The sequence below is a fragment of the Lissotriton helveticus genome, chromosome 11 (genome assembly GCF_964261635.1).
Source record: "Lissotriton helveticus chromosome 11, aLisHel1.1, whole genome shotgun sequence".
NCBI lineage: Eukaryota > Metazoa > Chordata > Amphibia > Caudata > Salamandridae > Lissotriton > Lissotriton helveticus.
Genome location: NC_136072.1, coordinates 38,617,275 through 38,640,522, shown reverse-complemented (window position 1 = coordinate 38,640,522; position 23,248 = coordinate 38,617,275). Strand labels below are relative to the sequence as shown.

At 43.6% G+C, this 23,248-nt stretch overlaps 26 non-coding genes across 26 annotated transcripts; all 26 read left to right on the top strand.

Moving 5' to 3' along the window:
- The first annotated feature begins 408 nt into the window (after positions 1-408).
- TRNAM-CAU (transfer RNA methionine (anticodon CAU)) lies at positions 409-480 on the top strand. The gene has a single exon. It is a non-coding gene; the product is annotated as a tRNA-Met (tRNA).
- A 548-nt stretch (positions 481-1,028) lies between these two features.
- On the top strand, positions 1,029-1,100 carry TRNAG-UCC (transfer RNA glycine (anticodon UCC)). Its single transcript has one exon. It is a non-coding gene; the product is annotated as a tRNA-Gly (tRNA).
- Positions 1,101-1,728: 628 nt separating this feature from the next.
- Positions 1,729-1,800, top strand: TRNAM-CAU (transfer RNA methionine (anticodon CAU)). Its single transcript has one exon. It is a non-coding gene; the product is annotated as a tRNA-Met (tRNA).
- Positions 1,801-2,349: 549 nt separating this feature from the next.
- On the top strand, positions 2,350-2,421 carry TRNAG-CCC (transfer RNA glycine (anticodon CCC)). The gene has a single exon. It is a non-coding gene; the product is annotated as a tRNA-Gly (tRNA).
- Positions 2,422-3,277: 856 nt separating this feature from the next.
- TRNAM-CAU (transfer RNA methionine (anticodon CAU)) lies at positions 3,278-3,349 on the top strand. Its single transcript has one exon. It is a non-coding gene; the product is annotated as a tRNA-Met (tRNA).
- Positions 3,350-3,897: 548 nt separating this feature from the next.
- TRNAG-UCC (transfer RNA glycine (anticodon UCC)) lies at positions 3,898-3,969 on the top strand. The gene has a single exon. It is a non-coding gene; the product is annotated as a tRNA-Gly (tRNA).
- A 628-nt stretch (positions 3,970-4,597) lies between these two features.
- TRNAM-CAU (transfer RNA methionine (anticodon CAU)) lies at positions 4,598-4,669 on the top strand. The gene has a single exon. It is a non-coding gene; the product is annotated as a tRNA-Met (tRNA).
- Positions 4,670-5,218: 549 nt separating this feature from the next.
- TRNAG-CCC (transfer RNA glycine (anticodon CCC)) lies at positions 5,219-5,290 on the top strand. The gene has a single exon. It is a non-coding gene; the product is annotated as a tRNA-Gly (tRNA).
- Positions 5,291-6,167: 877 nt separating this feature from the next.
- Positions 6,168-6,239, top strand: TRNAM-CAU (transfer RNA methionine (anticodon CAU)). The gene has a single exon. It is a non-coding gene; the product is annotated as a tRNA-Met (tRNA).
- Positions 6,240-6,787: 548 nt separating this feature from the next.
- TRNAG-UCC (transfer RNA glycine (anticodon UCC)) lies at positions 6,788-6,859 on the top strand. Its single transcript has one exon. It is a non-coding gene; the product is annotated as a tRNA-Gly (tRNA).
- A 1,249-nt stretch (positions 6,860-8,108) lies between these two features.
- TRNAG-CCC (transfer RNA glycine (anticodon CCC)) lies at positions 8,109-8,180 on the top strand. Its single transcript has one exon. It is a non-coding gene; the product is annotated as a tRNA-Gly (tRNA).
- An 867-nt stretch (positions 8,181-9,047) lies between these two features.
- On the top strand, positions 9,048-9,119 carry TRNAM-CAU (transfer RNA methionine (anticodon CAU)). Its single transcript has one exon. It is a non-coding gene; the product is annotated as a tRNA-Met (tRNA).
- Positions 9,120-9,667: 548 nt separating this feature from the next.
- Positions 9,668-9,739, top strand: TRNAG-UCC (transfer RNA glycine (anticodon UCC)). The gene has a single exon. It is a non-coding gene; the product is annotated as a tRNA-Gly (tRNA).
- A 1,249-nt stretch (positions 9,740-10,988) lies between these two features.
- Positions 10,989-11,060, top strand: TRNAG-CCC (transfer RNA glycine (anticodon CCC)). The gene has a single exon. It is a non-coding gene; the product is annotated as a tRNA-Gly (tRNA).
- Positions 11,061-11,927: 867 nt separating this feature from the next.
- Positions 11,928-11,999, top strand: TRNAM-CAU (transfer RNA methionine (anticodon CAU)). Its single transcript has one exon. It is a non-coding gene; the product is annotated as a tRNA-Met (tRNA).
- Positions 12,000-12,547: 548 nt separating this feature from the next.
- On the top strand, positions 12,548-12,619 carry TRNAG-UCC (transfer RNA glycine (anticodon UCC)). The gene has a single exon. It is a non-coding gene; the product is annotated as a tRNA-Gly (tRNA).
- Positions 12,620-13,868: 1,249 nt separating this feature from the next.
- TRNAG-CCC (transfer RNA glycine (anticodon CCC)) lies at positions 13,869-13,940 on the top strand. Its single transcript has one exon. It is a non-coding gene; the product is annotated as a tRNA-Gly (tRNA).
- Positions 13,941-14,807: 867 nt separating this feature from the next.
- TRNAM-CAU (transfer RNA methionine (anticodon CAU)) lies at positions 14,808-14,879 on the top strand. The gene has a single exon. It is a non-coding gene; the product is annotated as a tRNA-Met (tRNA).
- A 548-nt stretch (positions 14,880-15,427) lies between these two features.
- Positions 15,428-15,499, top strand: TRNAG-UCC (transfer RNA glycine (anticodon UCC)). The gene has a single exon. It is a non-coding gene; the product is annotated as a tRNA-Gly (tRNA).
- A 1,249-nt stretch (positions 15,500-16,748) lies between these two features.
- TRNAG-CCC (transfer RNA glycine (anticodon CCC)) lies at positions 16,749-16,820 on the top strand. The gene has a single exon. It is a non-coding gene; the product is annotated as a tRNA-Gly (tRNA).
- An 867-nt stretch (positions 16,821-17,687) lies between these two features.
- On the top strand, positions 17,688-17,759 carry TRNAM-CAU (transfer RNA methionine (anticodon CAU)). Its single transcript has one exon. It is a non-coding gene; the product is annotated as a tRNA-Met (tRNA).
- A 548-nt stretch (positions 17,760-18,307) lies between these two features.
- Positions 18,308-18,379, top strand: TRNAG-UCC (transfer RNA glycine (anticodon UCC)). Its single transcript has one exon. It is a non-coding gene; the product is annotated as a tRNA-Gly (tRNA).
- Positions 18,380-19,628: 1,249 nt separating this feature from the next.
- On the top strand, positions 19,629-19,700 carry TRNAG-CCC (transfer RNA glycine (anticodon CCC)). Its single transcript has one exon. It is a non-coding gene; the product is annotated as a tRNA-Gly (tRNA).
- Positions 19,701-20,577: 877 nt separating this feature from the next.
- Positions 20,578-20,649, top strand: TRNAM-CAU (transfer RNA methionine (anticodon CAU)). The gene has a single exon. It is a non-coding gene; the product is annotated as a tRNA-Met (tRNA).
- A 548-nt stretch (positions 20,650-21,197) lies between these two features.
- TRNAG-UCC (transfer RNA glycine (anticodon UCC)) lies at positions 21,198-21,269 on the top strand. The gene has a single exon. It is a non-coding gene; the product is annotated as a tRNA-Gly (tRNA).
- A 1,249-nt stretch (positions 21,270-22,518) lies between these two features.
- TRNAG-CCC (transfer RNA glycine (anticodon CCC)) lies at positions 22,519-22,590 on the top strand. Its single transcript has one exon. It is a non-coding gene; the product is annotated as a tRNA-Gly (tRNA).
- Positions 22,591-23,248: the final 658 nt, after the last annotated feature.

Genomic DNA, 23,248 nt, shown 5'->3' with positions numbered 1-23,248 from the left:
CAGATGTCCATGGAAAGAGCGTCTCACTGCAGCAGGAAGGTTGGATGATTCAAATTTGCATAGTTTCCTGTCCAACGTCCACAACGCTCCCAAACGCTCAAAAGCCTCGCCCTCACCGGGTAGATCTCTGGCACCCAGGTAAAGCCAAATCCTGAGCATGCTAGCGCTAGTATCACAGAGAGAGATATAGAGGGTTCAAGAGCTGCTGTCTTGATAAAGGTTTGAAACGGCTAGTGCCTGAGAGTGTCTGACTTTCAGTTATGACTGATTGTGAGAGGGGAAGATGAAGTTTTTCTATACCCAGCATGCCTTGCGATATACTTAGGCAAATGAGGTGAGAGCCCGACCAATCCCATGCTACTCTGCTGAATGCTCCTCATCTGCATAAAGAGAACACTTTCCCAAAGCAGCAGAGTGGCGCAGCGGAAGCGTGCTGGGCCCATAACCCAGAGGTCGATGGATCGAAACCATCCTCTGCTAGTTTTGCTTGATTTTTCTTCCAAGGACCAAGCTGTCATTTTAAGGCTGCCAGCAAGGAAAAGCGCAAGCTTGTGCCAGCTATGGTAGAAACGACTTCTAAACTATCTGTGTCTGCTGAAATACAAGAGAGGGATCGTCAAAGGGATCCACCCTGTACCTTGAAAGTAAAGACACACAATAATAAGCATAAATGACTGGTGGGACCTTCAAACACTTTTCTGGGCATGCTTTGAATATCATTCTTCCCTTTTTGTTCTGCTCTTATCTATCTCCTGGGCATTTCCTGGAATGTTCTCTCTTTCTTTCCCCTGCTTTGCTTCCCATGCTGCCTCTATATGTTCATATCCATTATTTGTACTGCTGCTTACCATTCTTCTCTTCTTCACAGCTTTGTCCTTGGTTTCAATCCCAGTTCCTTACAATCTGCTAAAACCTTTCTACTGCTTCTCATGTTGGTATCTAAACCAAATGCACCATTGAAGCTGGTGCAAGATAGACATTGAACTCAGGGTCGTAATGTTGAGAACCGAGATTGCACAGATCAGAGGGCGTTGGTGGTATAGTGGTGAGCATAGCTGCCTTCCAAGCAGTTGACCCGGGTTCGATTCCCGGCCAACGCAGTACCAATTCTTATATATTCTGCAATCAGGATATATTTTAATGCAACATGTCACAAAATGGAAATATCATGAACAGATTAATCAGCCATTATATAAAAAATAAACAAATATGTAGGCAAGCATCTCGATCGCCCCTTCTGCTATACTCATTGTCCTACTATATGATAAGTTTCATAAAGCAGAGTCACCACTCACATGAGCTGGTAATAAATATGTTACAGTGGGAAGACAATGAACGGGCTGAGGCCCGACCACACATTATAACTAAAGCATCTCTATGTTAAAAAACATTCCTAGGTAATGTCTAGCCTCTGAAAAAAATATGTAAAATCCATCGATAAATCTGGCAAAAGTCCCCAATATTTTGGGCATACTTGTGCTCTCACCTGAATGTAGCGCCACCTTGTAGGCGCCGAAGGTAACTGCGGCTCACAAAATGTTTTATCAGAAGGCAAGTTGAGAGGAATCCAAGAGGCAGATGTCCTTGGAAAGAGCCTCTGACTGCAGCAGGAAGGATGAATGCTTCAAATTTGCACAGTTTCCTGCCCATCGTCCTCTCACGTCCCGAACGCCCACGTCACTCCCCTGAATGCTCCTCATCTGCATAAAGAGAACACTCTGAAAAAGGAGCAGAGTGGCGCAGCGGAAGCGTGCTGGGCCCATAACCCAGAGGTCGATGGATCGAAACCATCCTCTGCTAATTTTGCTTGATTTTTCTTCCAAGGACCAAGCTGTCATTTCCACGCTGCCGGAAAGGAAAAGCGCAAGCTTGTGCCAGCTAAGTGATATAAGACTTCTCAACTATCTGTGTCTGCTGAAATACAAGAGAGGGAGTGTCAAAGGATCCACCCTGTACTTTGAAAGTAAAGACACACAATAATAAGCATACATGACTGGTGGGACCTTCAAACACTTTTCTGTGCAGGCTTTGAATTTCATTCTTCCCTTTTTGTTCTGCTCTTATCTATCTCCTGGGCATTTCATGGAATGTTCTCTCTTTCTCTTCCCTGCTTTGCTTCCCTTGCTGCCTCTATATGTTATATATATATTAATTGTACTGCTGCTTTCCATTCTTCTCTTCTGCACAGCTTTGTCCTTGGTTTTAATCCCCAGTTCCTTACCAACTGCAAATAACGTTCTACTGCTTTTCATGTTGGTATCTAAACCAAATGCACCATTGAAGCAGGTGCAAGATAGTCATTGATCTCTGAGTCATAATATTTAGAACCGAGAGCGCAAATGTCAGAGGGCGTTGGTGGTATAGTGGTGAGCATAGCTGCTTCCCAAGCAGTTGACCCGGGTTCGATTCCCGGCCAACGCAATGCAAATACTTATATATTCTGCAAGCAGGATATATTTTAATGCAACATGTCACAAAATGGAAATATCATGAACAGATTAATCAGCCATTATATAAAAAATAAACAAATATGTAGGCAAGCATCTCGATCGCCCCTTCTGCTACATTCATTGACCTAATATATGATAAGTTTCATAAAGCAGAGTCACCACTCACATGTGCTGGTAATAAATATGTTACAGTGGGCAGACATTATAACTCTAGCATCTCTATGTTAGAAAGCATTTCTAGGCAATATCTAGCCTCTGAAAAAAATATACAAGATCCACCGATAAATCTGTCAAAAGTCCTTAACATTTTGTGCATACTTGTGCTCTCACCTGCATGTAGCGCCACCTTGTAGCTGTCGAAGGTAACTGCGGCTCACAAAATGTTTTATCAGAAGGCAAGTTGAGAGGAATCCAAGAGGCAGATGTCCATGGAAAGAGCGTCTCACTGCAGCAGGAAGGTTGGATGATTCAAATTTGCATAGTTTCCTGTCCAACGTCCACAACGCTCCCAAACGCTCAAAAGCCTCGCCCTCACCGGGTAGATCTCTGGCACCCAGGTAAAGCCAAATCCTGAGCATGCTAGCGCTAGTATCACAGAGAGAGATATAGAGGGTTCAAGAGCTGCTGTCTTGATAAAGGTTTGAAACGGCTAGTGCCTGAGAGTGTCTGACTTTCAGTTATGACTGATTGTGAGAGGGGAAGATGAAGTTTTTCTATACCCAGCATGCCTTGCGATATACTTAGGCAAATGAGGTGAGAGCCCGACCAATCCCATGCTACTCTGCTGAATGCTCCTCATCTGCATAAAGAGAACACTTTCCCAAAGCAGCAGAGTGGCGCAGCGGAAGCGTGCTGGGCCCATAACCCAGAGGTCGATGGATCGAAACCATCCTCTGCTAGTTTTGCTTGATTTTTCTTCCAAGGACCAAGCTGTCATTTTAAGGCTGCCAGCAAGGAAAAGCGCAAGCTTGTGCCAGCTATGGTAGAAACGACTTCTAAACTATCTGTGTCTGCTGAAATACAAGAGAGGGATCGTCAAAGGGATCCACCCTGTACCTTGAAAGTAAAGACACACAATAATAAGCATAAATGACTGGTGGGACCTTCAAACACTTTTCTGGGCATGCTTTGAATATCATTCTTCCCTTTTTGTTCTGCTCTTATCTATCTCCTGGGCATTTCCTGGAATGTTCTCTCTTTCTTTCCCCTGCTTTGCTTCCCATGCTGCCTCTATATGTTCATATCCATTATTTGTACTGCTGCTTACCATTCTTCTCTTCTTCACAGCTTTGTCCTTGGTTTCAATCCCAGTTCCTTACAATCTGCTAAAACCTTTCTACTGCTTCTCATGTTGGTATCTAAACCAAATGCACCATTGAAGCTGGTGCAAGATAGACATTGAACTCAGGGTCGTAATGTTGAGAACCGAGATTGCACAGATCAGAGGGCGTTGGTGGTATAGTGGTGAGCATAGCTGCCTTCCAAGCAGTTGACCCGGGTTCGATTCCCGGCCAACGCAGTACCAATTCTTATATATTCTGCAATCAGGATATATTTTAATGCAACATGTCACAAAATGGAAATATCATGAACAGATTAATCAGCCATTATATAAAAAATAAACAAATATGTAGGCAAGCATCTCGATCGCCCCTTCTGCTATACTCATTGTCCTACTATATGATAAGTTTCATAAAGCAGAGTCACCACTCACATGAGCTGGTAATAAATATGTTACAGTGGGAAGACAATGAACGGGCTGAGGCCCGACCACACATTATAACTAAAGCATCTCTATGTTAAAAAACATTCCTAGGTAATGTCTAGCCTCTGAAAAAAATATGTAAAATCCATCGATAAATCTGGCAAAAGTCCCCAATATTTTGGGCATACTTGTGCTCTCACCTGAATGTAGCGCCACCTTGTAGGCGCCGAAGGTAACTGCGGCTCACAAAATGTTTTATCAGAAGGCAAGTTGAGAGGAATCCAAGAGGCAGATGTCCTTGGAAAGAGCCTCTGACTGCAGCAGGAAGGATGAATGCTTCAAATTTGCACAGTTTCCTGCCCATCGTCCTCTCACGTCCCGAACGCCCACGTCACTCCCCTGAATGCTCCTCATCTGCATAAAGAGAACACTCTGAAAAAGGAGCAGAGTGGCGCAGCGGAAGCGTGCTGGGCCCATAACCCAGAGGTCGATGGATCGAAACCATCCTCTGCTAATTTTGCTTGATTTTTCTTCCAAGGACCAAGCTGTCATTTCCACGCTGCCGGAAAGGAAAAGCGCAAGCTTGTGCCAGCTAAGTGATATAAGACTTCTCAACTATCTGTGTCTGCTGAAATACAAGAGAGGGAGTGTCAAAGGATCCACCCTGTACTTTGAAAGTAAAGACACACAATAATAAGCATACATGACTGGTGGGACCTTCAAACACTTTTCTGTGCAGGCTTTGAATTTCATTCTTCCCTTTTTGTTCTGCTCTTATCTATCTCCTGGGCATTTCATGGAATGTTCTCTCTTTCTCTTCCCTGCTTTGCTTCCCTTGCTGCCTCTATATGTTATATATATATTAATTGTACTGCTGCTTTCCATTCTTCTCTTCTGCACAGCTTTGTCCTTGGTTTTAATCCCCAGTTCCTTACCAACTGCAAATAACGTTCTACTGCTTTTCATGTTGGTATCTAAACAAAATGCACCATTGAAGCAGGTGCAAGATAGTCATTGATCTCTGAGTCATAATATTTAGAACCGAGAGCGCAAATGTCAGAGGGCGTTGGTGGTATAGTGGTGAGCATAGCTGCTTCCCAAGCAGTTGACCCGGGTTCGATTCCCGGCCAACGCAATGCAAATACTTATATATTCTGCAAGCAGGATATATTTTAATGCAACATGTCACAAAATGGAAATATCATGAACAGATTAATCAGCCATTATATAAAAAATAAACAAATATGTAGGCAAGCATCTCGATCGCCCCTTCTGCTACATTCATTGACCTAATATATGATAAGTTTCATAAAGCAGAGTCACCACTCACATGTGCTGGTAATAAATATGTTACAGTGGGCAGACATTATAACTCTAGCATCTCTATGTTAGAAAGCATTTCTAGGCAATATCTAGCCTCTGAAAAAAATATACAAGATCCACCGATAAATCTGTCAAAAGTCCTTAACATTTTGTGCATACTTGTGCTCTCACCTGCATGTAGCGCCACCTTGTAGCTGTCGAAGGTAACTGCGGCTCACAAAATGTTTTATCAGAAGGCAAGTTGAGAGGAATCCAAGAGGCAGATGTCCATGGAAAGAGCGTCTCACTGCAGCAGGAAGGTTGAATGATTCAAATTTGCATAGTTTCCTGTCCAACGTCCACTCACGTCCCGAACGCTCCCAAACGCTCAAAAGCCTCACACCGGGCAAGCCCTCACCGGGTAGATCTCTGGCACCCAGGTAAAGCCAAATCCTGAGCATGCTAGCGCTAGTATCACAGAGAGAGATATAGAGGGTTCAAGAGCTGCTGTCTTGATAAAGGTTTGAAACGGCTAGTGCCTGAGAGTGTCTGACTTTCAGTTATGACTGATTGTGAGAGGGGAAGATGAAGTTTTTCTATACCCAGCATGCCTTGCGATATACTTAGGCAAATGAGGTGAGAGCCCGACCAATCCCATGCTACTCTGCTGAATGCTCCTCATCTGCATAAAGAGAACACTTTCCCAAAGCAGCAGAGTGGCGCAGCGGAAGCGTGCTGGGCCCATAACCCAGAGGTCGATGGATCGAAACCATCCTCTGCTAGTTTTGCTTGATTTTTCTTCCAAGGACCAAGCTGTCATTTTAAGGCTGCCAGCAAGGAAAAGCGCAAGCTTGTGCCAGCTATGGTAGAAACGACTTCTGAACTATCTGTGTCTGCTGAAATACAAGAGAGGGATCGTCAAAGGGATCCACCCTGTACCTTGAAAGTAAAGACACACAATAATAAGCATAAATGACTGGTGGGACCTTCAAACACTTTTCTGGGCATGCTTTGAATATCATTCTTCCCTTTTTGTTCTGCTCTTATCTATCTCCTGGGCATTTCCTGGAATGTTCTCTCTTTCTTTCCCCTGCTTTGCTTCCCATGCTGCCTCTATATGTTCATATCCATTATTTGTACTGCTGCTTACCATTCTTCTCTTCTTCACAGCTTTGTCCTTGGTTTCAATCCCAGTTCCTTACAATCTGCTAAAACCTTTCTACTGCTTCTCATGTTGGTATCTAAACCAAATGCACCATTGAAGCTGGTGCAAGATAGACATTGAACTCAGGGTCGTAATGTTGAGAACCGAGATTGCACAGATCAGAGGGCGTTGGTGGTATAGTGGTGAGCATAGCTGCCTTCCAAGCAGTTGACCCGGGTTCGATTCCCGGCCAACGCAGTACCAATTCTTATATATTCTGCAATCAGGATATATTTTAATGCAACATGTCACAAAATGGAAATATCATGAACAGATTAATCAGCCATTATATAAAAAATAAACAAATATGTAGGCAAGCATCTCGATCGCCCCTTCTGCTATACTCATTGTCCTACTATATGATAAGTTTCATAAAGCAGAGTCACCACTCACATGAGCTGGTAATAAATATGTTACAGTGGGAAGACAATGAACGGGCTGAGGCCCGACCACACATTATAACTAAAGCATCTCTATGTTAAAAAGCATTCCTAGGTAATGTCTAGCCTCTGAAAAAAATATGTAAAATCCATCGATAAATCTGGCAAAAGTCCCCAATATTTTGGGCATACTTGTGCTCTCACCTGAATGTAGCGCCACCTTGTAGGCGCCGAAGGTAACTGCGGCTCACAAAATGTTTTATCAGAAGGCAAGTTGAGAGGAATCCAAGAGGCAGATGTCCTTGGAAAGAGCCTCTGACTGCAGCAGGAAGGATGAATGCTTCAAATTTGCACAGTTTCCTGCCCATCGTCCTCTCACGTCCCGAACGCCCACGTCACTCCCCTGAATGCTCCTCATCTGCATAAAGAGAACACTCTGAAAAAGGAGCAGAGTGGCGCAGCGGAAGCGTGCTGGGCCCATAACCCAGAGGTTGATGGATCGAAACCATCCTCTGCTAATTTTGCTTGATTTTTCTTCCAAGGACCAAGCTGTCATTTCCACGCTGCCGGAAAGGAAAAGCGCAAGCTTGTGCCAGCTAAGTGATATAAGACTTCTCAACTATCTGTGTCTGCTGAAATACAAGAGAGGGAGTGTCAAAGGATCCACCCTGTACTTTGAAAGTAAAGACACACAATAATAAGCATACATGACTGGTGGGACCTTCAAACACTTTTCTGTGCAGGCTTTGAATTTCATTCTTCCCTTTTTGTTCTGCTCTTATCTATCTCCTGGGCATTTCATGGAATGTTCTCTCTTTCTCTTCCCTGCTTTGCTTCCCTTGCTGCCTCTATATGTTATATATATATTAATTGTACTGCTGCTTTCCATTCTTCTCTTCTGCACAGCTTTGTCCTTGGTTTTAATCCCCAGTTCCTTACCCTCTGCAAATAACGTTCTACTGCTTTTCATGTTGGTATCTAAACCAAATGCACCATTGAAGCAGGTGCAAGATAGTCATTGATCTCTGAGTCATAATATTTAGAACCGAGAGCGCAAATGTCAGAGGGCGTTGGTGGTATAGTGGTGAGCATAGCTGCTTCCCAAGCAGTTGACCCGGGTTCGATTCCCGGCCAACGCAATGCAAATACTTATATATTCTGCAAGCAGGATATATTTTAATGCAACATGTCACAAAATGGAAATATCATGAACAGATTAATCAGCCATTATATAAAAAATAAACAAATATGTAGGCAAGCATCTCGATCGCCCCTTCTGCTACATTCATTGACCTAATATATGATAAGTTTCATAAAGCAGAGTCACCACTCACATGTGCTGGTAATAAATATGTTACAGTGGGCAGACATTATAACTCTAGCATCTCTATGTAAGAAAGCATTTCTAGGCAATATCTAGCCTCTGAAAAAAATATACAAGATCCACCGATAAATCTGTCAAAAGTCCTTAACATTTTGTGCATACTTGTGCTCTCACCTGCATGTAGCGCCACCTTGTAGCTGTCGAAGGTAACTGCGGCTCACAAAATGTTTTATCAGAAGGCAAGTTGAGAGGAATCCAAGAGGCAGATGTCCATGGAAAGAGCGTCTCACTGCAGCAGGAAGGTTGGATGATTCAAATTTGCATAGTTTCCTGTCCAACGTCCACAACGCTCCCAAACGCTCAAAAGCCTCACACCGGGCAAGCCCTCACCGGGTAGATCTCTGGCACCCAGGTAAAGCCAAATCCTGAGCATGCTAGCGCTAGTATCACAGAGAGAGATATAGAGGGTTCAAGAGCTGCTGTCTTGATAAAGGTTTGAAACGGCTAGTGCCTGAGAGTGTCTGACTTTCAGTTATGACTGATTGTGAGAGGGGAAGATGAAGTTTTTCTATACCCAGCATGCCTTGCGATATACTTAGGCAAATGAGGTGAGAGCCCGACCAATCCCATGCTACTCTGCTGAATGCTCCTCATCTGCATAAAGAGAACACTTTCCCAAAGCAGCAGAGTGGCGCAGCGGAAGCGTGCTGGGCCCATAACCCAGAGGTCGATGGATCGAAACCATCCTCTGCTAGTTTTGCTTGATTTTTCTTCCAAGGACCAAGCTGTCATTTTAAGGCTGCCAGCAAGGAAAAGCGCAAGCTTGTGCCAGCTATGGTAGAAACGACTTCTGAACTATCTGTGTCTGCTGAAATACAAGAGAGGGATCGTCAAAGGGATCCACCCTGTACCTTGAAAGTAAAGACACACAATAATAAGCATAAATGACTGGTGGGACCTTCAAACACTTTTCTGGGCATGCTTTGAATATCATTCTTCCCTTTTTGTTCTGCTCTTATCTATCTCCTGGGCATTTCCTGGAATGTTCTCTCTTTCTTTCCCCTGCTTTGCTTCCCATGCTGCCTCTATATGTTCATATCCATTATTTGTACTGCTGCTTACCATTCTTCTCTTCTTCACAGCTTTGTCCTTGGTTTCAATCCCAGTTCCTTACAATCTGCTAAAACCTTTCTACTGCTTCTCATGTTGGTATCTAAACCAAATGCACCATTGAAGCTGGTGCAAGATAGACATTGAACTCAGGGTCGTAATGTTGAGAACCGAGATTGCACAGATCAGAGGGCGTTGGTGGTATAGTGGTGAGCATAGCTGCCTTCCAAGCAGTTGACCCGGGTTCGATTCCCGGCCAACGCAGTACCAATTCTTATATATTCTGCAATCAGGATATATTTTAATGCAACATGTCACAAAATGGAAATATCATGAACAGATTAATCAGCCATTATATAAAAAATAAACAAATATGTAGGCAAGCATCTCGATCGCCCCTTCTGCTATACTCATTGTCCTACTATATGATAAGTTTCATAAAGCAGAGTCACCACTCACATGAGCTGGTAATAAATATGTTACAGTGGGAAGACAATGAACGGGCTGAGGCCCGACCACACATTATAACTAAAGCATCTCTATGTTAAAAAGCATTCCTAGGTAATGTCTAGCCTCTGAAAAAAATATGTAAAATCCATCGATAAATCTGGCAAAAGTCCCCAATATTTTGGGCATACTTGTGCTCTCACCTGAATGTAGCGCCACCTTGTAGGCGCCGAAGGTAACTGCGGCTCACAAAATGTTTTATCAGAAGGCAAGTTGAGAGGAATCCAAGAGGCAGATGTCCTTGGAAAGAGCCTCTGACTGCAGCAGGAAGGATGAATGCTTCAAATTTGCACAGTTTCCTGCCCATCGTCCTCTCACGTCCCGAACGCCCACGTCACTCCCCTGAATGCTCCTCATCTGCATAAAGAGAACACTCTGAAAAAGGAGCAGAGTGGCGCAGCGGAAGCGTGCTGGGCCCATAACCCAGAGGTTGATGGATCGAAACCATCCTCTGCTAATTTTGCTTGATTTTTCTTCCAAGGACCAAGCTGTCATTTCCACGCTGCCGGAAAGGAAAAGCGCAAGCTTGTGCCAGCTAAGTGATATAAGACTTCTCAACTATCTGTGTCTGCTGAAATACAAGAGAGGGAGTGTCAAAGGATCCACCCTGTACTTTGAAAGTAAAGACACACAATAATAAGCATACATGACTGGTGGGACCTTCAAACACTTTTCTGTGCAGGCTTTGAATTTCATTCTTCCCTTTTTGTTCTGCTCTTATCTATCTCCTGGGCATTTCATGGAATGTTCTCTCTTTCTCTTCCCTGCTTTGCTTCCCTTGCTGCCTCTATATGTTATATATATATTAATTGTACTGCTGCTTTCCATTCTTCTCTTCTGCACAGCTTTGTCCTTGGTTTTAATCCCCAGTTCCTTACCCTCTGCAAATAACGTTCTACTGCTTTTCATGTTGGTATCTAAACCAAATGCACCATTGAAGCAGGTGCAAGATAGTCATTGATCTCTGAGTCATAATATTTAGAACCGAGAGCGCAAATGTCAGAGGGCGTTGGTGGTATAGTGGTGAGCATAGCTGCTTCCCAAGCAGTTGACCCGGGTTCGATTCCCGGCCAACGCAATGCAAATACTTATATATTCTGCAAGCAGGATATATTTTAATGCAACATGTCACAAAATGGAAATATCATGAACAGATTAATCAGCCATTATATAAAAAATAAACAAATATGTAGGCAAGCATCTCGATCGCCCCTTCTGCTACATTCATTGACCTAATATATGATAAGTTTCATAAAGCAGAGTCACCACTCACATGTGCTGGTAATAAATATGTTACAGTGGGCAGACATTATAACTCTAGCATCTCTATGTAAGAAAGCATTTCTAGGCAATATCTAGCCTCTGAAAAAAATATACAAGATCCACCGATAAATCTGTCAAAAGTCCTTAACATTTTGTGCATACTTGTGCTCTCACCTGCATGTAGCGCCACCTTGTAGCTGTCGAAGGTAACTGCGGCTCACAAAATGTTTTATCAGAAGGCAAGTTGAGAGGAATCCAAGAGGCAGATGTCCATGGAAAGAGCGTCTCACTGCAGCAGGAAGGTTGGATGATTCAAATTTGCATAGTTTCCTGTCCAACGTCCACAACGCTCCCAAACGCTCAAAAGCCTCACACCGGGCAAGCCCTCACCGGGTAGATCTCTGGCACCCAGGTAAAGCCAAATCCTGAGCATGCTAGCGCTAGTATCACAGAGAGAGATATAGAGGGTTCAAGAGCTGCTGTCTTGATAAAGGTTTGAAACGGCTAGTGCCTGAGAGTGTCTGACTTTCAGTTATGACTGATTGTGAGAGGGGAAGATGAAGTTTTTCTATACCCAGCATGCCTTGCGATATACTTAGGCAAATGAGGTGAGAGCCCGACCAATCCCATGCTACTCTGCTGAATGCTCCTCATCTGCATAAAGAGAACACTTTCCCAAAGCAGCAGAGTGGCGCAGCGGAAGCGTGCTGGGCCCATAACCCAGAGGTCGATGGATCGAAACCATCCTCTGCTAGTTTTGCTTGATTTTTCTTCCAAGGACCAAGCTGTCATTTTAAGGCTGCCAGCAAGGAAAAGCGCAAGCTTGTGCCAGCTATGGTAGAAACGACTTCTGAACTATCTGTGTCTGCTGAAATACAAGAGAGGGATCGTCAAAGGGATCCACCCTGTACCTTGAAAGTAAAGACACACAATAATAAGCATAAATGACTGGTGGGACCTTCAAACACTTTTCTGGGCATGCTTTGAATATCATTCTTCCCTTTTTGTTCTGCTCTTATCTATCTCCTGGGCATTTCCTGGAATGTTCTCTCTTTCTTTCCCCTGCTTTGCTTCCCATGCTGCCTCTATATGTTCATATCCATTATTTGTACTGCTGCTTACCATTCTTCTCTTCTTCACAGCTTTGTCCTTGGTTTCAATCCCAGTTCCTTACAATCTGCTAAAACCTTTCTACTGCTTCTCATGTTGGTATCTAAACCAAATGCACCATTGAAGCTGGTGCAAGATAGACATTGAACTCAGGGTCGTAATGTTGAGAACCGAGATTGCACAGATCAGAGGGCGTTGGTGGTATAGTGGTGAGCATAGCTGCCTTCCAAGCAGTTGACCCGGGTTCGATTCCCGGCCAACGCAGTACCAATTCTTATATATTCTGCAATCAGGATATATTTTAATGCAACATGTCACAAAATGGAAATATCATGAACAGATTAATCAGCCATTATATAAAAAATAAACAAATATGTAGGCAAGCATCTCGATCGCCCCTTCTGCTATACTCATTGTCCTACTATATGATAAGTTTCATAAAGCAGAGTCACCACTCACATGAGCTGGTAATAAATATGTTACAGTGGGAAGACAATGAACGGGCTGAGGCCCGACCACACATTATAACTAAAGCATCTCTATGTTAAAAAGCATTCCTAGGTAATGTCTAGCCTCTGAAAAAAATATGTAAAATCCATCGATAAATCTGGCAAAAGTCCCCAATATTTTGGGCATACTTGTGCTCTCACCTGAATGTAGCGCCACCTTGTAGGCGCCGAAGGTAACTGCGGCTCACAAAATGTTTTATCAGAAGGCAAGTTGAGAGGAATCCAAGAGGCAGATGTCCTTGGAAAGAGCCTCTGACTGCAGCAGGAAGGATGAATGCTTCAAATTTGCACAGTTTCCTGCCCATCGTCCTCTCACGTCCCGAACGCCCACGTCACTCCCCTGAATGCTCCTCATCTGCATAAAGAGAACACTCTGAAAAAGGAGCAGAGTGGCGCAGCGGAAGCGTGCTGGGCCCATAACCCAGAGGTTGATGGATCGAAACCATCCTCTGCTAATTTTGCTTGATTTTTCTTCCAAGGACCAAGCTGTCATTTCCACGCTGCCGGAAAGGAAAAGCGCAAGCTTGTGCCAGCTAAGTGATATAAGACTTCTCAACTATCTGTGTCTGCTGAAATACAAGAGAGGGAGTGTCAAAGGATCCACCCTGTACTTTGAAAGTAAAGACACACAATAATAAGCATACATGACTGGTGGGACCTTCAAACACTTTTCTGTGCAGGCTTTGAATTTCATTCTTCCCTTTTTGTTCTGCTCTTATCTATCTCCTGGGCATTTCATGGAATGTTCTCTCTTTCTCTTCCCTGCTTTGCTTCCCTTGCTGCCTCTATATGTTATATATATATTAATTGTACTGCTGCTTTCCATTCTTCTCTTCTGCACAGCTTTGTCCTTGGTTTTAATCCCCAGTTCCTTACCCTCTGCAAATAACGTTCTACTGCTTTTCATGTTGGTATCTAAACCAAATGCACCATTGAAGCAGGTGCAAGATAGTCATTGATCTCTGAGTCATAATATTTAGAACCGAGAGCGCAAATGTCAGAGGGCGTTGGTGGTATAGTGGTGAGCATAGCTGCTTCCCAAGCAGTTGACCCGGGTTCGATTCCCGGCCAACGCAATGCAAATACTTATATATTCTGCAAGCAGGATATATTTTAATGCAACATGTCACAAAATGGAAATATCATGAACAGATTAATCAGCCATTATATAAAAAATAAACAAATATGTAGGCAAGCATCTCGATCGCCCCTTCTGCTACATTCATTGACCTAATATATGATAAGTTTCATAAAGCAGAGTCACCACTCACATGTGCTGGTAATAAATATGTTACAGTGGGCAGACATTATAACTCTAGCATCTCTATGTAAGAAAGCATTTCTAGGCAATATCTAGCCTCTGAAAAAAATATACAAGATCCACCGATAAATCTGTCAAAAGTCCTTAACATTTTGTGCATACTTGTGCTCTCACCTGCATGTAGCGCCACCTTGTAGCTGTCGAAGGTAACTGCGGCTCACAAAATGTTTTATCAGAAGGCAAGTTGAGAGGAATCCAAGAGGCAGATGTCCATGGAAAGAGCGTCTCACTGCAGCAGGAAGGTTGGATGATTCAAATTTGCATAGTTTCCTGTCCAACGTCCACAACGCTCCCAAACGCTCAAAAGCCTCACACCGGGCAAGCCCTCACCGGGTAGATCTCTGGCACCCAGGTAAAGCCAAATCCTGAGCATGCTAGCGCTAGTATCACAGAGAGAGATATAGAGGGTTCAAGAGCTGCTGTCTTGATAAAGGTTTGAAACGGCTAGTGCCTGAGAGTGTCTGACTTTCAGTTATGACTGATTGTGAGAGGGGAAGATGAAGTTTTTCTATACCCAGCATGCCTTGCGATATACTTAGGCAAATGAGGTGAGAGCCCGACCAATCCCATGCTACTCTGCTGAATGCTCCTCATCTGCATAAAGAGAACACTTTCCCAAAGCAGCAGAGTGGCGCAGCGGAAGCGTGCTGGGCCCATAACCCAGAGGTCGATGGATCGAAACCATCCTCTGCTAGTTTTGCTTGATTTTTCTTCCAAGGACCAAGCTGTCATTTTAAGGCTGCCAGCAAGGAAAAGCGCAAGCTTGTGCCAGCTATGGTAGAAACGACTTCTGAACTATCTGTGTCTGCTGAAATACAAGAGAGGGATCGTCAAAGGGATCCACCCTGTACCTTGAAAGTAAAGACACACAATAATAAGCATAAATGACTGGTGGGACCTTCAAACACTTTTCTGGGCATGCTTTGAATATCATTCTTCCCTTTTTGTTCTGCTCTTATCTATCTCCTGGGCATTTCCTGGAATGTTCTCTCTTTCTTTCCCCTGCTTTGCTTCCCATGCTGCCTCTATATGTTCATATCCATTATTTGTACTGCTGCTTACCATTCTTCTCTTCTTCACAGCTTTGTCCTTGGTTTCAATCCCAGTTCCTTACAATCTGCTAAAACCTTTCTACTGCTTCTCATGTTGGTATCTAAACCAAATGCACCATTGAAGCTGGTGCAAGATAGACATTGAACTCAGGGTCGTAATGTTGAGAACCGAGATTGCACAGATCAGAGGGCGTTGGTGGTATAGTGGTGAGCATAGCTGCCTTCCAAGCAGTTGACCCGGGTTCGATTCCCGGCCAACGCAGTACCAATTCTTATATATTCTGCAATCAGGATATATTTTAATGCAACATGTCACAAAATGGAAATATCATGAACAGATTAATCAGCCATTATATAAAAAATAAACAAATATGTAGGCAAGCATCTCGATCGCCCCTTCTGCTATACTCATTGTCCTACTATATGATAAGTTTCATAAAGCAGAGTCACCACTCACATGAGCTGGTAATAAATATGTTACAGTGGGAAGACAATGAACGGGCTGAGGCCCGACCACACATTATAACTAAAGCATCTCTATGTTAAAAAGCATTCCTAGGTAATGTCTAGCCTCTGAAAAAAATATGTAAAATCCATCGATAAATCTGGCAAAAGTCCCCAATATTTTGGGCATACTTGTGCTCTCACCTGAATGTAGCGCCACCTTGTAGGCGCCGAAGGTAACTGCGGCTCACAAAATGTTTTATCAGAAGGCAAGTTGAGAGGAATCCAAGAGGCAGATGTCCTTGGAAAGAGCCTCTGACTGCAGCAGGAAGGATGAATGCTTCAAATTTGCACAGTTTCCTGCCCATCGTCCTCTCACGTCCCGAACGCCCACGTCACTCCCCTGAATGCTCCTCATCTGCATAAAGAGAACACTCTGAAAAAGGAGCAGAGTGGCGCAGCGGAAGCGTGCTGGGCCCATAACCCAGAGGTTGATGGATCGAAACCATCCTCTGCTAATTTTGCTTGATTTTTCTTCCAAGGACCAAGCTGTCATTTCCACGCTGCCGGAAAGGAAAAGCGCAAGCTTGTGCCAGCTAAGTGATATAAGACTTCTCAACTATCTGTGTCTGCTGAAATACAAGAGAGGGAGTGTCAAAGGATCCACCCTGTACTTTGAAAGTAAAGACACACAATAATAAGCATACATGACTGGTGGGACCTTCAAACACTTTTCTGTGCAGGCTTTGAATTTCATTCTTCCCTTTTTGTTCTGCTCTTATCTATCTCCTGGGCATTTCATGGAATGTTCTCTCTTTCTCTTCCCTGCTTTGCTTCCCTTGCTGCCTCTATATGTTATATATATATTAATTGTACTGCTGCTTTCCATTCTTCTCTTCTGCACAGCTTTGTCCTTGGTTTTAATCCCCAGTTCCTTACCCTCTGCAAATAACGTTCTACTGCTTTTCATGTTGGTATCTAAACCAAATGCACCATTGAAGCAGGTGCAAGATAGTCATTGATCTCTGAGTCATAATATTTAGAACCGAGAGCGCAAATGTCAGAGGGCGTTGGTGGTATAGTGGTGAGCATAGCTGCTTCCCAAGCAGTTGACCCGGGTTCGATTCCCGGCCAACGCAATGCAAATACTTATATATTCTGCAAGCAGGATATATTTTAATGCAACATGTCACAAAATGGAAATATCATGAACAGATTAATCAGCCATTATATAAAAAATAAACAAATATGTAGGCAAGCATCTCGATCGCCCCTTCTGCTACATTCATTGACCTAATATATGATAAGTTTCATAAAGCAGAGTCACCACTCACATGTGCTGGTAATAAATATGTTACAGTGGGCAGACATTATAACTCTAGCATCTCTATGTAAGAAAGCATTTCTAGGCAATATCTAGCCTCTGAAAAAAATATACAAGATCCACCGATAAATCTGTCAAAAGTCCTTAACATTTTGTGCATACTTGTGCTCTCACCTGCATGTAGCGCCACCTTGTAGCTGTCGAAGGTAACTGCGGCTCACAAAATGTTTTATCAGAAGGCAAGTTGAGAGGAATCCAAGAGGCAGATGTCCATGGAAAGAGCGTCTCACTGCAGCAGGAAGGTTGGATGATTCAAATTTGCATAGTTTCCTGTCCAACGTCCACAACGCTCCCAAACGCTCAAAAGCCTCACACCGGGCAAGCCCTCACCGGGTAGATCTCTGGCACCCAGGTAAAGCCAAATCCTGAGCATGCTAGCGCTAGTATCACAGAGAGAGATATAGAGGGTTCAAGAGCTGCTGTCTTGATAAAGGTTTGAAACGGCTAGTGCCTGAGAGTGTCTGACTTTCAGTTATGACTGATTGTGAGAGGGGAAGATGAAGTTTTTCTATACCCAGCATGCCTTGCGATATACTTAGGCAAATGAGGTGAGAGCCCGACCAATCCCATGCTACTCTGCTGAATGCTCCTCATCTGCATAAAGAGAACACTTTCCCAAAGCAGCAGAGTGGCGCAGCGGAAGCGTGCTGGGCCCATAACCCAGAGGTCGATGGATCGAAACCATCCTCTGCTAGTTTTGCTTGATTTTTCTTCCAAGGACCAAGCTGTCATTTTAAGGCTGCCAGCAAGGAAAAGCGCAAGCTTGTGCCAGCTATGGTAGAAACGACTTCTGAACTATCTGTGTCTGCTGAAATACAAGAGAGGGATCGTCAAAGGGATCCACCCTGTACCTTGAAAGTAAAGACACACAATAATAAGCATAAATGACTGGTGGGACCTTCAAACACTTTTCTGGGCATGCTTTGAATATCATTCTTCCCTTTTTGTTCTGCTCTTATCTATCTCCTGGGCATTTCCTGGAATGTTCTCTCTTTCTTTCCCCTGCTTTGCTTCCCATGCTGCCTCTATATGTTCATATCCATTATTTGTACTGCTGCTTACCATTCTTCTCTTCTTCACAGCTTTGTCCTTGGTTTCAATCCCAGTTCCTTACAATCTGCTAAAACCTTTCTACTGCTTCTCATGTTGGTATCTAAACCAAATGCACCATTGAAGCTGGTGCAAGATAGACATTGAACTCAGGGTCGTAATGTTGAGAACCGAGATTGCACAGATCAGAGGGCGTTGGTGGTATAGTGGTGAGCATAGCTGCCTTCCAAGCAGTTGACCCGGGTTCGATTCCCGGCCAACGCAGTACCAATTCTTATATATTCTGCAATCAGGATATATTTTAATGCAACATGTCACAAAATGGAAATATCATGAACAGATTAATCAGCCATTATATAAAAAATAAACAAATATGTAGGCAAGCATCTCGATCGCCCCTTCTGCTATACTCATTGTCCTACTATATGATAAGTTTCATAAAGCAGAGTCACCACTCACATGAGCTGGTAATAAATATGTTACAGTGGGAAGACAATGAACGGGCTGAGGCCCGACCACACATTATAACTAAAGCATCTCTATGTTAAAAAGCATTCCTAGGTAATGTCTAGCCTCTGAAAAAAATATGTAAAATCCATCGATAAATCTGGCAAAAGTCCCCAATATTTTGGGCATACTTGTGCTCTCACCTGAATGTAGCGCCACCTTGTAGGCGCCGAAGGTAACTGCGGCTCACAAAATGTTTTATCAGAAGGCAAGTTGAGAGGAATCCAAGAGGCAGATGTCCTTGGAAAGAGCCTCTGACTGCAGCAGGAAGGATGAATGCTTCAAATTTGCACAGTTTCCTGCCCATCGTCCTCTCACGTCCCGAACGCCCACGTCACTCCCCTGAATGCTCCTCATCTGCATAAAGAGAACACTCTGAAAAAGGAGCAGAGTGGCGCAGCGGAAGCGTGCTGGGCCCATAACCCAGAGGTTGATGGATCGAAACCATCCTCTGCTAATTTTGCTTGATTTTTCTTCCAAGGACCAAGCTGTCATTTCCACGCTGCCGGAAAGGAAAAGCGCAAGCTTGTGCCAGCTAAGTGATATAAGACTTCTCAACTATCTGTGTCTGCTGAAATACAAGAGAGGGAGTGTCAAAGGATCCACCCTGTACTTTGAAAGTAAAGACACACAATAATAAGCATACATGACTGGTGGGACCTTCAAACACTTTTCTGTGCAGGCTTTGAATTTCATTCTTCCCTTTTTGTTCTGCTCTTATCTATCTCCTGGGCATTTCATGGAATGTTCTCTCTTTCTCTTCCCTGCTTTGCTTCCCTTGCTGCCTCTATATGTTATATATATATTAATTGTACTGCTGCTTTCCATTCTTCTCTTCTGCACAGCTTTGTCCTTGGTTTTAATCCCCAGTTCCTTACCCTCTGCAAATAACGTTCTACTGCTTTTCATGTTGGTATCTAAACCAAATGCACCATTGAAGCAGGTGCAAGATAGTCATTGATCTCTGAGTCATAATATTTAGAACCGAGAGCGCAAATGTCAGAGGGCGTTGGTGGTATAGTGGTGAGCATAGCTGCTTCCCAAGCAGTTGACCCGGGTTCGATTCCCGGCCAACGCAATGCAAATACTTATATATTCTGCAAGCAGGATATATTTTAATGCAACATGTCACAAAATGGAAATATCATGAACAGATTAATCAGCCATTATATAAAAAATAAACAAATATGTAGGCAAGCATCTCGATCGCCCCTTCTGCTACATTCATTGACCTAATATATGATAAGTTTCATAAAGCAGAGTCACCACTCACATGTGCTGGTAATAAATATGTTACAGTGGGCAGACATTATAACTCTAGCATCTCTATGTAAGAAAGCATTTCTAGGCAATATCTAGCCTCTGAAAAAAATATACAAGATCCACCGATAAATCTGTCAAAAGTCCTTAACATTTTGTGCATACTTGTGCTCTCACCTGCATGTAGCGCCACCTTGTAGCTGTCGAAGGTAACTGCGGCTCACAAAATGTTTTATCAGAAGGCAAGTTGAGAGGAATCCAAGAGGCAGATGTCCATGGAAAGAGCGTCTCACTGCAGCAGGAAGGTTGGATGATTCAAATTTGCATAGTTTCCTGTCCAACGTCCACAACGCTCCCAAACGCTCCCAAACGCTCAAAAGCCTCACACCGGGCAAGCCCTCACCGGGTAGATCTCTGGCACCCAGGTAAAGCCAAATCCTGAGCATGCTAGCGCTAGTATCACAGAGAGAGATATAGAGGGTTCAAGAGCTGCTGTCTTGATAAAGGTTTGAAACGGCTAGTGCCTGAGAGTGTCTGACTTTCAGTTATGACTGATTGTGAGAGGGGAAGATGAAGTTTTTCTATACCCAGCATGCCTTGCGATATACTTAGGCAAATGAGGTGAGAGCCCGACCAATCCCATGCTACTCTGCTGAATGCTCCTCATCTGCATAAAGAGAACACTTTCCCAAAGCAGCAGAGTGGCGCAGCGGAAGCGTGCTGGGCCCATAACCCAGAGGTCGATGGATCGAAACCATCCTCTGCTAGTTTTGCTTGATTTTTCTTCCAAGGACCAAGCTGTCATTTTAAGGCTGCCAGCAAGGAAAAGCGCAAGCTTGTGCCAGCTATGGTAGAAACGACTTCTGAACTATCTGTGTCTGCTGAAATACAAGAGAGGGATCGTCAAAGGGATCCACCCTGTACCTTGAAAGTAAAGACACACAATAATAAGCATAAATGACTGGTGGGACCTTCAAACACTTTTCTGGGCATGCTTTGAATATCATTCTTCCCTTTTTGTTCTGCTCTTATCTATCTCCTGGGCATTTCCTGGAATGTTCTCTCTTTCTTTCCCCTGCTTTGCTTCCCATGCTGCCTCTATATGTTCATATCCATTATTTGTACTGCTGCTTACCATTCTTCTCTTCTTCACAGCTTTGTCCTTGGTTTCAATCCCAGTTCCTTACAATCTGCTAAAACCTTTCTACTGCTTCTCATGTTGGTATCTAAACCAAATGCACCATTGAAGCTGGTGCAAGATAGACATTGAACTCAGGGTCGTAATGTTGAGAACCGAGATTGCACAGATCAGAGGGCGTTGGTGGTATAGTGGTGAGCATAGCTGCCTTCCAAGCAGTTGACCCGGGTTCGATTCCCGGCCAACGCAGTACCAATTCTTATATATTCTGCAATCAGGATATATTTTAATGCAACATGTCACAAAATGGAAATATCATGAACAGATTAATCAGCCATTATATAAAAAATAAACAAATATGTAGGCAAGCATCTCGATCGCCCCTTCTGCTATACTCATTGTCCTACTATATGATAAGTTTCATAAAGCAGAGTCACCACTCACATGAGCTGGTAATAAATATGTTACAGTGGGAAGACAATGAACGGGCTGAGGCCCGACCACACATTATAACTAAAGCATCTCTATGTTAAAAAGCATTCCTAGGTAATGTCTAGCCTCTGAAAAAAATATGTAAAATCCATCGATAAATCTGGCAAAAGTCCCCAATATTTTGGGCATACTTGTGCTCTCACCTGAATGTAGCGCCACCTTGTAGGCGCCGAAGGTAACTGCGGCTCACAAAATGTTTTATCAGAAGGCAAGTTGAGAGGAATCCAAGAGGCAGATGTCCTTGGAAAGAGCCTCTGACTGCAGCAGGAAGGATGAATGCTTCAAATTTGCACAGTTTCCTGCCCATCGTCCTCTCACGTCCCGAACGCCCACGTCACTCCCCTGAATGCTCCTCATCTGCATAAAGAGAACACTCTGAAAAAGGAGCAGAGTGGCGCAGCGGAAGCGTGCTGGGCCCATAACCCAGAGGTTGATGGATCGAAACCATCCTCTGCTAATTTTGCTTGATTTTTCTTCCAAGGACCAAGCTGTCATTTCCACGCTGCCGGAAAGGAAAAGCGCAAGCTTGTGCCAGCTAAGTGATATAAGACTTCTCAACTATCTGTGTCTGCTGAAATACAAGAGAGGGAGTGTCAAAGGATCCACCCTGTACTTTGAAAGTAAAGACACACAATAATAAGCATACATGACTGGTGGGACCTTCAAACACTTTTCTGTGCAGGCTTTGAATTTCATTCTTCCCTTTTTGTTCTGCTCTTATCTATCTCCTGGGCATTTCATGGAATGTTCTCTCTTTCTCTTCCCTGCTTTGCTTCCCTTGCTGCCTCTATATGTTATATATATATTAATTGTACTGCTGCTTTCCATTCTTCTCTTCTGCACAGCTTTGTCCTTGGTTTTAATCCCCAGTTCCTTACCCTCTGCAAATAACGTTCTACTGCTTTTCATGTTGGTATCTAAACCAAATGCACCATTGAAGCAGGTGCAAGATAGTCATTGATCTCTGAGTCATAATATTTAGAACCGAGAGCGCAAATGTCAGAGGGCGTTGGTGGTATAGTGGTGAGCATAGCTGCTTCCCAAGCAGTTGACCCGGGTTCGATTCCCGGCCAACGCAATGCAAATACTTATATATTCTGCAAGCAGGATATATTTTAATGCAACATGTCACAAAATGGAAATATCATGAACAGATTAATCAGCCATTATATAAAAAATAAACAAATATGTAGGCAAGCATCTCGATCGCCCCTTCTGCTACATTCATTGACCTAATATATGATAAGTTTCATAAAGCAGAGTCACCACTCACATGTGCTGGTAATAAATATGTTACAGTGGGCAGACATTATAACTCTAGCATCTCTATGTAAGAAAGCATTTCTAGGCAATATCTAGCCTCTGAAAAAAATATACAAGATCCACCGATAAATCTGTCAAAAGTCCTTAACATTTTGTGCATACTTGTGCTCTCACCTGCATGTAGCGCCACCTTGTAGCTGTCGAAGGTAACTGCGGCTCACAAAATGTTTTATCAGAAGGCAAGTTGAGAGGAATCCAAGAGGCAGATGTCCATGGAAAGAGCGTCTCACTGCAGCAGGAAGGTTGGATGATTCAAATTTGCATAGTTTCCTGTCCAACGTCCACAACGCTCCCAAACGCTCCCAAACGCTCAAAAGCCTCACACCGGGCAAGCCCTCACCGGGTAGATCTCTGGCACCCAGGTAAAGCCAAATCCTGAGCATGCTAGCGCTAGTATCACAGAGAGAGATATA